This window comes from Euprymna scolopes, unplaced genomic scaffold, assembly GCF_053919585.1.
Source record: "Euprymna scolopes isolate OS-2025 unplaced genomic scaffold, ASM5391958v1 sca734, whole genome shotgun sequence".
Lineage (NCBI taxonomy): Eukaryota > Metazoa > Mollusca > Cephalopoda > Sepiida > Sepiolidae > Euprymna > Euprymna scolopes.
This window is the reverse complement of record NW_027633807.1, coordinates 2501-12500: the sequence shown is the minus strand read 5'-3', so window position 1 is coordinate 12500 and position 10000 is coordinate 2501. Positions and strand designations below refer to the sequence as shown.

General features: G+C 59.7%; 1 non-coding gene and 2 pseudogenes across 1 annotated transcript; all 3 read left to right on the top strand.

The window, feature by feature from the left end:
• The first annotated feature begins 3435 nt into the window (after nucleotides 1-3435).
• LOC145276133 (small subunit ribosomal RNA) lies at nucleotides 3436-5806 on the top strand (annotated as a pseudogene).
• Nucleotides 5807-6205: 399 nt separating this feature from the next.
• Nucleotides 6206-6363, top strand: LOC145276126 (5.8S ribosomal RNA). The gene has a single exon (XR_013867847.1). It is a non-coding gene; the product is annotated as a 5.8S ribosomal RNA (ribosomal RNA).
• Nucleotides 6364-6958: 595 nt separating this feature from the next.
• LOC145276128 (large subunit ribosomal RNA) overlaps nucleotides 6959-10000 on the top strand; it is a 5386-nt pseudogene continuing 2344 nt past the window's right edge.

Below are 10000 nucleotides of genomic sequence, written 5' to 3'. Positions count from 1 at the left end.
CAGGTTGCGGAAGGCGTCCAAGTGAGCGGCGGCGACGCCAGGAGGCCCCCGGGGTCGACTCCGCGGCCCCCGGGTCGGTGTGCGGGCCTCCAGAGCTCGATAAAGTAGTGGTGTCGCTAGCGGTCGAGAAGGCACTTTTCGACGCCTACTGCCACCCCCACATGGCGGTAGGCGCAAAACTGGAAAATCGCCGACCAGAAATGTCGCTTCGTATAATCGACGTTTTTTTTGACCACCATTTTCAGGTGTCGGAGGTGGGTCTGGACGAATACCAACACCATTTCTGGGGTTTCACAACCGCCCGGCTTCTCCGACATATGTTGGAAAGGAGTAGCGATCGAGCGAAGGGGGCTGTCGGTAGGCGGCCGCGGGTTGCATGTGTGCCCGGGACAGCACCCCCATCCAACTAAGGGGTGTCCCCCGGGGGCCAGGGGGACCTCGTCCAGGTCGGCCGGGCGCTTCCAGACGCCTACCGACACCGGTCAGGTCGGCGAGGCTCCCGGCGGCCCCGAGCGGGACCACAGGTTGCGGAAGGCGTCCAAGTGAGGCGGCGACGCCAGGAGGCCCCCGGGGGTCGACTCCGCGGCCCCCGGGTCGGTGTGCGGGCCTCCAGAGCTCGATAAAGTAGTGGTGTCGCTAGCGGTCGAGAAGGCACTTTTCGACGCCTACTGCCACCCCCACATGGCGGTAGGTGTAAAATCGGAATAGACCGGACCAGGAATGTCGAGGGGGAAAAAAATGACAAAGTCCTGGTGTGCCTAGGCGTCGAGAAGGCACTTTGCGACGCCTACCGACATCCCCATGTGGCAGTAGGCGTAAAACTGGAAAATCGCCGACCAGAAATGTCGCTTCGTATAATCGACGTTTTTTTTGACCACCATTTTCAGGTGTCGGAGGTGGGTCTGGACGAATACCAACACCATTTCTGGGGTTTTCCAGTTTGAAAGTTTTATAAAACATGTTCGGTAGGAAGCACACTTTGGTGTGTCGGTTCGTCGGAGCAGCGACTCTTTGCCTCGTGGTGGTCCGGAACGTCTCTACGGGCTTGTCGCAAAGGCGTCAGAAAGTGGCATCTCCGCCGCCTAGGGCTGTCACCGTTATCGCTGTCGCCGCGCTCCAACTTGTTTTGATCCGCCGCCTTCGTTCCTGCCAACCGTGCGCCCGCTCATCGTCGTTAGGTTATAATACGTGGTACGTGTGTGTGCTTCTCCGTGGACCTAGGGCTGCTCGACGTGTCGAACGATATGTTGGAACAACTAACGGCTCCTTTTCCTGGTTCCATAGTCGTCGTGGTACCCGCGTCGTCAGCCATATCTATGTCCACCATGTTTAGCCGATACGTTTGCTGCAGCTTCTGCTTCCGCCTCAGCGTTCCGCCGCTCTCAGCCGCCGCTGTTGTTGCTGCCGTTCTGCCATTCAACCACTACCTGCGAATCTTTCGATGATCGGCCGAACGACCCATCGCTGTGCGACCGATAAATCCTCCGGATTAGGGAGAAACGCCGCCGCTCTCTGCCGCCGTCGAACGGAAAAACGTACATTGTAACGAACGAACGAACGAACGAACGAATTAACGAACGAGCGAACAAACAAACAAAAATAGCCGCGGGGGATGCACTATGTAGATCCTGATCCCCTTGTAACCATACGTACGTTGTTCGATGCTCTCCCGTCCTGGAAGTCGCCGCAGCAAACAGGAGGATGAGCAGCAGCAGGCGCCGCCGCCGTAACCGCCGCCTGCCTGCCGCCTCCTACTCCTGTCAGCGTCCGATCTCACAGCCGTGTGAACGTTCGCTGACACCCGATTTCTTTCCGTCTGGCAAAACCTTGGACGTCCCGCTCGCGGTACACGTGCTGCAGCGACTTCTCGTCCGACAACGCATAAGCGTCGACGTCTGCCGCCGCATCTTCTGATACGTGGACGGTGATAGCGCTAGTCCCTTCTTGCGCCACCTCCACCTTTGTTAGCGCCAAAGAAGATCGATCGAGCAGTCGTGGTCGCAGTCGATTAACCCGTTTTCACCGTCCGCAGTTCCCAAGCCGCCGATCAAGTCGTTGCTCTTCTTGTTCGTTCTTCCCATACCGTCGATTTGCACGGCTGCCGGATGAGCCATCCTCTGTCCGGCGAAGCGCTCACGTCCAGTGATCGATACTTGCACCGACAGTCCTCCCGCTCGCGACTCGGTGCTCGAATCGGACTCGTTCGTTTTTATCTCGATGCGATTGTGAAAAGGGGGACCGGTCGTCAATGTCGTGTGTGTCGACGATGTTGTTCGCCCGGTCCGCCGCGTTGTTGTCGTTTTTTTTTTTTTTTTTTTTTCCCCTAACGTTCGCCGTCGCACGGACGAAAGGGTGAGAAAAAAAAAAAAAAGCTCGAAAAAGCCGCCCAAAAAAATCGGACCGAGGAGCCGCTTGCGAGAACGCGCCATGTGCACGTTGTCTCTCCTCGGTTTTCCGAGCACGAACACGACGCCGGTCGGTCGGTCGGTCGACGAAGGCGACGACGAAGGTGACGGGAAAATTTACGCCGCCGCTGCCCTGGTCCAGCTCCTCCCCGATGACGGCTGTGATGTTGACGTTGACGTTGGCGACGACGACGACGACGACGGAGACGACGACGACGACGAGACGGCATCGATGGCGACCACGATGACGACGACCTCGACGAGTTCAGTCTGCACCTTGACCTCCGATGTCCGTGTGCACTGCCGTCGTGCTGTTTGTCGTTTGTCGTATGTATCGCTGTCAAGGGTGCCGTTGTCGTTGTTGTTGTCGACGTTGTTGCTTGCTCTCTCGTCTCGGTCGGTTGGTACGTTGATGACGACGACGACGACGAAGACGACGACGACGACGACGAGACGGCATCGATGGCGACCACGATGACGACGACCTCGACGATTCCAGTCTGCACCTTGACCTCCGATGTCCGTGTGCACTGCCGTCGTGCTGTTTGTCGTTTGTCGTATGTATCGCTGTCAAGGGTGCCGTTGTCGATGTTGTTGTTGTCGACGCTGTCGTCTGTTCTCTCTTCTCGGCCGGCTGTGACGTGGACGTTGACGACGACGACGACGAGACGGAATCGATGGCGACCACGATGACGACGACCTCGGCGAGTTCAGTCTGCACCTTGACCCTCGATGTCCGTGTGCACTGCCGTCGTGCTGCTTGTCGTTTGTCGTATGTATCGCTGTCAAGGGTGCCGTTGTCGTTGTTGTTGTCGACGTTGGTCGCTTTCGTTCTTTGAGTCTCGGTCTCGGTCCAAGTCAGGGGAGAAACAAAAAGAGGCCATCAGCGCGGGCAGCGCGCTTCTTCTGACGGCGAACCCCCTCGAAAAATAAATAAACACGTGCCCGTCGTTGTAGTTGTCTGTCTTATGTCGGTCGGTCGGTCGGTCGGTCTGTCGTTCTGTCGAAACAAAGTCCCAAATTCCAACGATACCTGGTTGATCCTGCCAGTAGTCATATGCTTGTCTCAAAGCTTAAGCCATGCAAGTGTAAGTTCACGCCACGCATTAGAACGGGCGAAACCGCGAATGGCTCAGGAACCGGACCTAATCCTCGGGACCGTATTCCTCCTCGGAGGCGATGGATAACTGTGGCAATTCTAGAGCTAATACATGTGACACAGGCCGCGATCGGTCGGCGCGCCGTCGTCGCCACGCCTCGCGCGCTGGCACCCGCGTCGGCCGTTCCGGGTCGCGGCGCTACATATTAGACTGAGACCGATGCGCGTCATTCCGTCCTCCCGTCGTCGGCGTTCCCGCTCGCGGGTCCGTTCGGTGGCGGTGGCTCATAGGGCGGCGCGCTCCGCTTTGGTGACTCTGGATAACTCACTGGTCGATCGCACGAGCTTTCACGCCCGGCGACGGGTCTCTCGAGGGTCCGCCCTATCAACTGTCGACGGTCGGTTAAGTGCCTACCGTGGTTACTACGGGTAACGGGGAATCGGGGTTCGATTCCGGAGAGGGAGCATGCGAAACGGCTACCACATCCAAGGAAGGCAGCAGGCGCGCAAATTACCCACTCCCGGCACGGGGAGGTAGTGACGAAAAATAACGACGCGGGACTCTGTCGAGGCCCCGCGATCGGAATGAGTACACTTCAAATCCGTTAACGAGGACCAACCGGAGGGCAAGTCTGGTGCCAGCAGCCGCGGTAATTCCAGCTCCGGTAGCGTATATTAAAGTTGTTGCGGTTAAAAAAGCTCGTAGTCCGAACTCGGGTTCGTGGTCGCGCAAGCGGCCCCGGGGCGGCGGCGCCATCGTCCGTCGTTGACTTTGGTCGTCCGTTCGCATTCCCGGCCCTTTCCGCCGGTGTCAACCGCTAGCATACCCGCCACGCGGTCCTGCCGGCGAGGTGGACGAGGAGGTCGTGATCGGGATCCGGGAAAAAAAAAACAAGTGGTCGTCGGTTCGGTTCCGGGAGTAGTCTAACGGGGGGGTGCTACGTGTGTGTGTTTGGGTGCGTTCATTCGCATCCCCGCACTCTGACCCCCGCGCTTCTCTCCCTCTCCCTTTCCGCGCGTTCCTCTTTTTTTTTGAACCCCCCGGTCCGCTCCGAGTCCCTGCTTCGTGTCTTGTCTGCGCGCGTGTTGCGGTCGGCGGTTTCTCCTCCAAGGGTGCTCTTAACCGAGTGTCCGCGGCGGCCGGTACGTTCACTTTGAAAAAATTAGAGTGCTCAGAGCGGGCTGTTCAAGCTTGCATACGATAAGCATGGAATGATGGAAGAGGGCCTCGTCTACGTCTGTCGGTCTCCGTCTACGGCGAGGCAATGATCGAAGGGAGCGGTCGGGGCCACTCGTATTGCGACGTTAGAGGTGAAATTCTTGGATCGTCGCAAGACGAACTGCAGCGATGGCGTGTGGCAAGCACGTTTTCCTCGATCAAGAGCGAAAGTCGGAGGTTCGAAGACGATCAGATACCGTCGTAGTTCCGACCGTAAACGATGCCGACCGGCGATCCGCCGGCGTTCGCTTCCATGACCCGGCGGGTAGCCTGCGGGAAACCAGAGTTCGGTTCCGGGGGGAGTATGGTTGCAAAGCTGAAACTTAAAGGAATTGACGGAAGGGCACCACCAGGAGTGGAGCCTGCGGCTTAATTTGACTCAACACGGGAAAACTCACCGGTCCGGACACCGGTAGGATTGACAGATCGATAGCTCTTTCTCGATTCGGTGGTGGTGGTGCATGGCCGTTCTTAGTTGGTGGAGCGATCCGTCTGGTTGATTCCGATAACGAACGAGACTCCGGCCTGCTAACTAGTGCGCCGATGTCAGTGATTTTTACGGCGGGCTCGGCGTCCTCCGTGGCGCTCGGGTCCGGGTCGGTTTTCTCACGCACTTCTTAGAGGGACGGGTGGCAGAAAGCCACACGAGGCGGAGCGATAACAGGTCTGTGATGCCCTTAGATGTCCGGGGCCGCACGCGCGCTACACTGGAGGTATCAGCGGGGACTTCGCCCCGGCCCGAGAGGGTTGGGAAACCTCTGAACCACCTCCCGTGATAGGGATCGGGGCCTGTAACCAACCCCGTGAACGAGGAATTCCCGGTAGGCGCGGGTCAACAGCCCGCGTCGATCACGTCCCTGCCCTTTGTACACACCGCCCGTCGCTACTACCGATCGAACGGTCCGGTGAGGTCCTCGGATCTGGCCGACGACGCCGCCGGGCAGTGCGCGACGTGTCCGTCACGACACTCGTGCATCTACGCCTCGGCGTTCGATGCCTGGAGAAGACGACCGAACCCGATCGTTTAGAGGAAGTAAAAGTCGTAACAAGGTTTCCGTAGGTGAACCTGCGGAAGGATCATTACCGTTTTCCCGTTCGAGACTGGTTTGTTGTTTTCCGGCCTACCTCCTCTGTCTGTCGGCGTCAACGCCTCGAATGCGCGCAAACAAACCTATAAAAAGGCGGAGCGAGAGATAGATTTGTGGTGACGCGGAGGTTTTTAAAGCCCCAGCTCTTCTTGCTTGCTTCCGCGTCTTACCACCTGTTTGTTTTTTCGCCCACCGCAAGTGATGGCCGCTTCTTCTTTGCCTTGTCGCCGCTTTATCGTTTTTTTTGTTTTTTTTGCAGCCGCTGTGCCACCGCCGCTAGCTAAAAAACAAACTACTCGCGACATTGCAATGCCGTCACGCCTCCTCGCACAGACCTCCTCGCACACTACTAAATCTATATAAACAAAAACTAATATAAAAAAACCAAGTGCTGAACCCTGGACGGGGGATCACTCGGCTCGTCCGTCGATGAAGAGCGCGGCCAGCCGCGATAACTGATGCGAATTGCAGGACTCAGTGAACATCGACACCTCGAACGCACATTGCGGCCCCGAGATCCCTTGTCTCGGGGCCACGTCCGGTCGAGAGGCGGAACGTTACATGTCTTTCTCCGTTAACGAAACGACATCTTGCCGTCCCCGTGCCCGCCCGGTCCTCGGCACGGTGGTAACCGGGACGTCGCAGGAGCGAGTGACGAGGGGGAAGAAAAATAAAAAAAGAATTGACTCCTTTCAATGTCTTTTTTTTTTTAAAACCCTCTCCGGCCTCCTCCTTCGTCTCCCGCTGGCAGACCGCGGAGTCTTTTCCCTTTTCGACCGCGTGAAGAAACACTGTGGAGGAGGAGCAGGAGGAGTCTGTCCGAAAGCAGCCGAAGGGAGACCAAAAAAAAAGTACCGACCTAACCGACTGCCGACGTAAGCGCCGCCTGCTCGTCTCGCTCTCTGCCTCATGAAGGTGTCTCTCAGCGACGCCTCGAGCAGCGCGACGAGCACGGCCGTCGTCACCGTAAAAAGGTGGCCGCGTCGTAGGCAACGCAACGTCGGATGGGGAGGACCCACGCTTTTTTTTTAATTGTTGGCTTCTTCATTTTCGGTCGGACGGGCGCTATATCGGCCAGCCGTCGTCACACGGAGGGTACCGATCGAGATTCCTCTCCTCCAAACACCACACTCTACTAAAAACCGCCCGCCCTCGGCTCGGACGAGACGACCCGCTGAACTTAAGCATATCGCTAAGCGGAGGAAAAGAAACCAACCGGGATTCCCTTAGTAACGGCGAGTGAACGGGAGAAGCCCAACGCCGAATCCCGTCGCAAGTTAAAGGCTTCGGGACGTGTGGCGCATGGGTCGAAGGCAGCCGTTCGTTTTCGTCTCGCATAGTTCGGAGTTCCTCGATCGGGGCCGCCCGCGGCGGGTGCCAGGCCCATTCGGTGCGGACGGCGAGCGACGGCCTTCGATCCGAGAGTCGGGTTGCTTGGGAACGCAGCCCAAATCGGGTGGTAAGCTCCATCCAAGGCTAAATACCGGGACGAGTCCGATAGTCCGACAAGTACCGTGAGGGAAAGTTGAAAAGAACTTTGGAGAGAGAGTTCAAGAGAACGTGAAACCGCCCAGGGTAAACGGGTGGGACCGCTCACCGCGATCGCGGGGGGACTCAGTCCGGTGCTGCCTAGGCTCGAGCCCAAACTCGATGTGTGTTCTTGAAAGAGAGGCCGTCGCGGCACAGGTCGTCGTTCGTCGTGTCCGCGGGGGACTCGTTCCCCGCGGTTCCAGCTTTTGTGCCCGCGTCGCCGACGAAGGAGACGGGCCGCGTGGATAGCGGGAAGGGAAACGTGGTGACGACCGCGGCGTCGGTAGGTGGCTGCGTCGGTTGGCTGCGACGGGAGGGGACTCGTCCTCTCGATCGCTGCTGCCGCCGGGCCCTAACCCGCCGCATCCGTCGCCGCCGCTTCTTCTTTCCTCCTGCTCCCTCCGCGCGCGACTCCGCTGCACCCGTCCCCTTCATCATCGCTCGGCGTAATCATGGCGCGGGCGCTTCGGCGCGACCTCCGCGCGGCCGGCACCGGACGCACTTCCCCTCCGGTCCGTCGTCGCGACCCGTTCCCGGCGTGCAGGTCGAACACGCGGTTTTTTTCCGTAGGCGGCAGGCGTTTCATCACCCTGAAAACCCCCGTCTTCCCACCTTGTGAAGTCGGGGGCCACCGGCCGTCGGGCCCGCGAACGTAACTGCCCCTTTCTGCCGGGAACGGAGGAAATCTGACACGATCCGTTACACGTGGCGAGCCGGTCCGTTTTGATCCCGCCGGAAGTCGCGTGCGGGCGACGCACTCTGTGTGTCGCTCCTTAGGCGCCCCACCGTCTCGGGCGCGTGCGCGATGAGAGGCGGGATAGGACTGGCGCGGCCTCGCCGTCACGCACCTCGCCGACGTTTCGGGTTCTTGTCGGGGGCAACCCCGCCCGCGCCCGTTTCCGTTTCCGGAGAGGTCGCTCGGCGACGCTTTTTTACTCGAGCCGCCCGCCACCCCGGGTCAGCGACGTGCATCGGCAACCCACCCGACCCGTCTTGAAACACGGACCGAGGAGTCCTGGCCGTTCGCGAGTCGTAGGGGCCACCTCTGACTAACCCCGAAGGCGAAGCGAAAGCGAGAGAGCGTGTAGGAGGGCGTCGATCGGGAGAGGTGTCGTGGCAAAGTCGTCCGGGGGTCGTCGGGGGGTGTCGTCGGTCTCGTGCCGTCGTCTTCTCCTCGCCTCACCCGCCTCCGAGCCGTGCCCGATCCCGCCGGCGCGGCGTTTTCGGCCTTCCGCCGTCGCTGCTGCGGTGCCCGCAACTTTTCCTTTTTTCTCTCTTCCCGAGAGAGATAGGAGAGGGAAGGCTCGTGGCTGACGTGCGGTTGTTTTTCCCTCCTCCCCGAGAGGGGACCGGCGCATCTTCCAAAAAGGGGAATTGCCGGGCGCCAGCTTCCATATCCTCCTTCCGCCCATCGGTGAGATCCCGCGGCTTGAACTAGTCCTATTTTTGTCGTCGAGTTTAGGCGCTGCGCGCGGGCGCATCACCCCGGGTCGGTTTCCCCTTTTTCCGAGTACGACTCGGCCGACTCTGGCGTAGCGAGCGACCAGGGACCCGAAAGATGGCGATCCACGCCCGGTCGGGATGAAGCCAGAGGAAACTCTGGTGGAAGTCCGAAGCGCCTCTGACGTGCAAATCGATCGTCGGAACCGGGTGTAGGGGCGAAAGACCAATCGAGCCGTCTAGTAGCTGGTTCCCTCCGAAGTTTCCCTCAGGATAGCTGGCGCTCGATCGTCGCAATTCCATCCGGTAAAGCGAACGATTGGAGGCCCCGGGGCCGTTCACGGCCTCGACCTACTCTCGAACTCGGAACGGGTGGAACGGGCCGACTCTCCCGAACGACGGAGCCGACCCATCCGGCCGCCGCCGCCAGCACGCTTCGCTGGGCGGTTGGTCACCTCGAATGCGAGTGCCAAGTGGGCCACTTTTGGTAAGCAGAACTGGCGCTGTGGGATGAACCAAACGTCCGGCTAAGGTGCCTAACGCGACGCCCATGAGATCCCCGAAAGGGTGTCGGTCGATATAGACAGCAGGACGGTGGCCACGGAAGTCGGAATCCGCTAAGGAGTGTGTAACAACTCACCTGCCGAATCGACCGGCCCCGAAAATGGATGGCGCTGGAGCGACGGACCGATGCCGGACCGTCGCGGCGAGGAGCGATGAACTTTCGCGCCGAAACGATGCCGCGACGAGTAGGAGGGCGCCGCGGCGAGCACGGAAGCCTAGGGCGCGAGCCCGGGTGGAGCCGACCGCGGGTGCAGATCTCGGTGGTAGTAGCAAATATTCGAACGAGACCTTCGAAGACCGAAGTGGAGAAGGGTTCCGTGCCAACGGCGGTCGAGCACGGGTCAGTCGGTCCTAAGACGCGGGCGAAAGTCTTCCCGAAAGGCGCCGGATCCGTTATGAATGTGAAAGCGATCGAATCGAATCGAATCAAAAGCCCAAACAAAAACAAAGCGGCCGGCCTCCCGTCGAAAGGGAATCGGGTTAATATTCCCGAACCCGGACTCGGAGAGGGCCCGGGGGTGGCGACGCTGTCGGCAGCGATGTCGGCGGCGCCGTCGCTTCCCGGGCGAAACCGCGGTGACGCCAAGCGAGCCCGGAGACGTCGCCGGGAGCCCCGGGAAGAGTTCTCTCTTCTTCGTAAAGGACCATGTCCGTG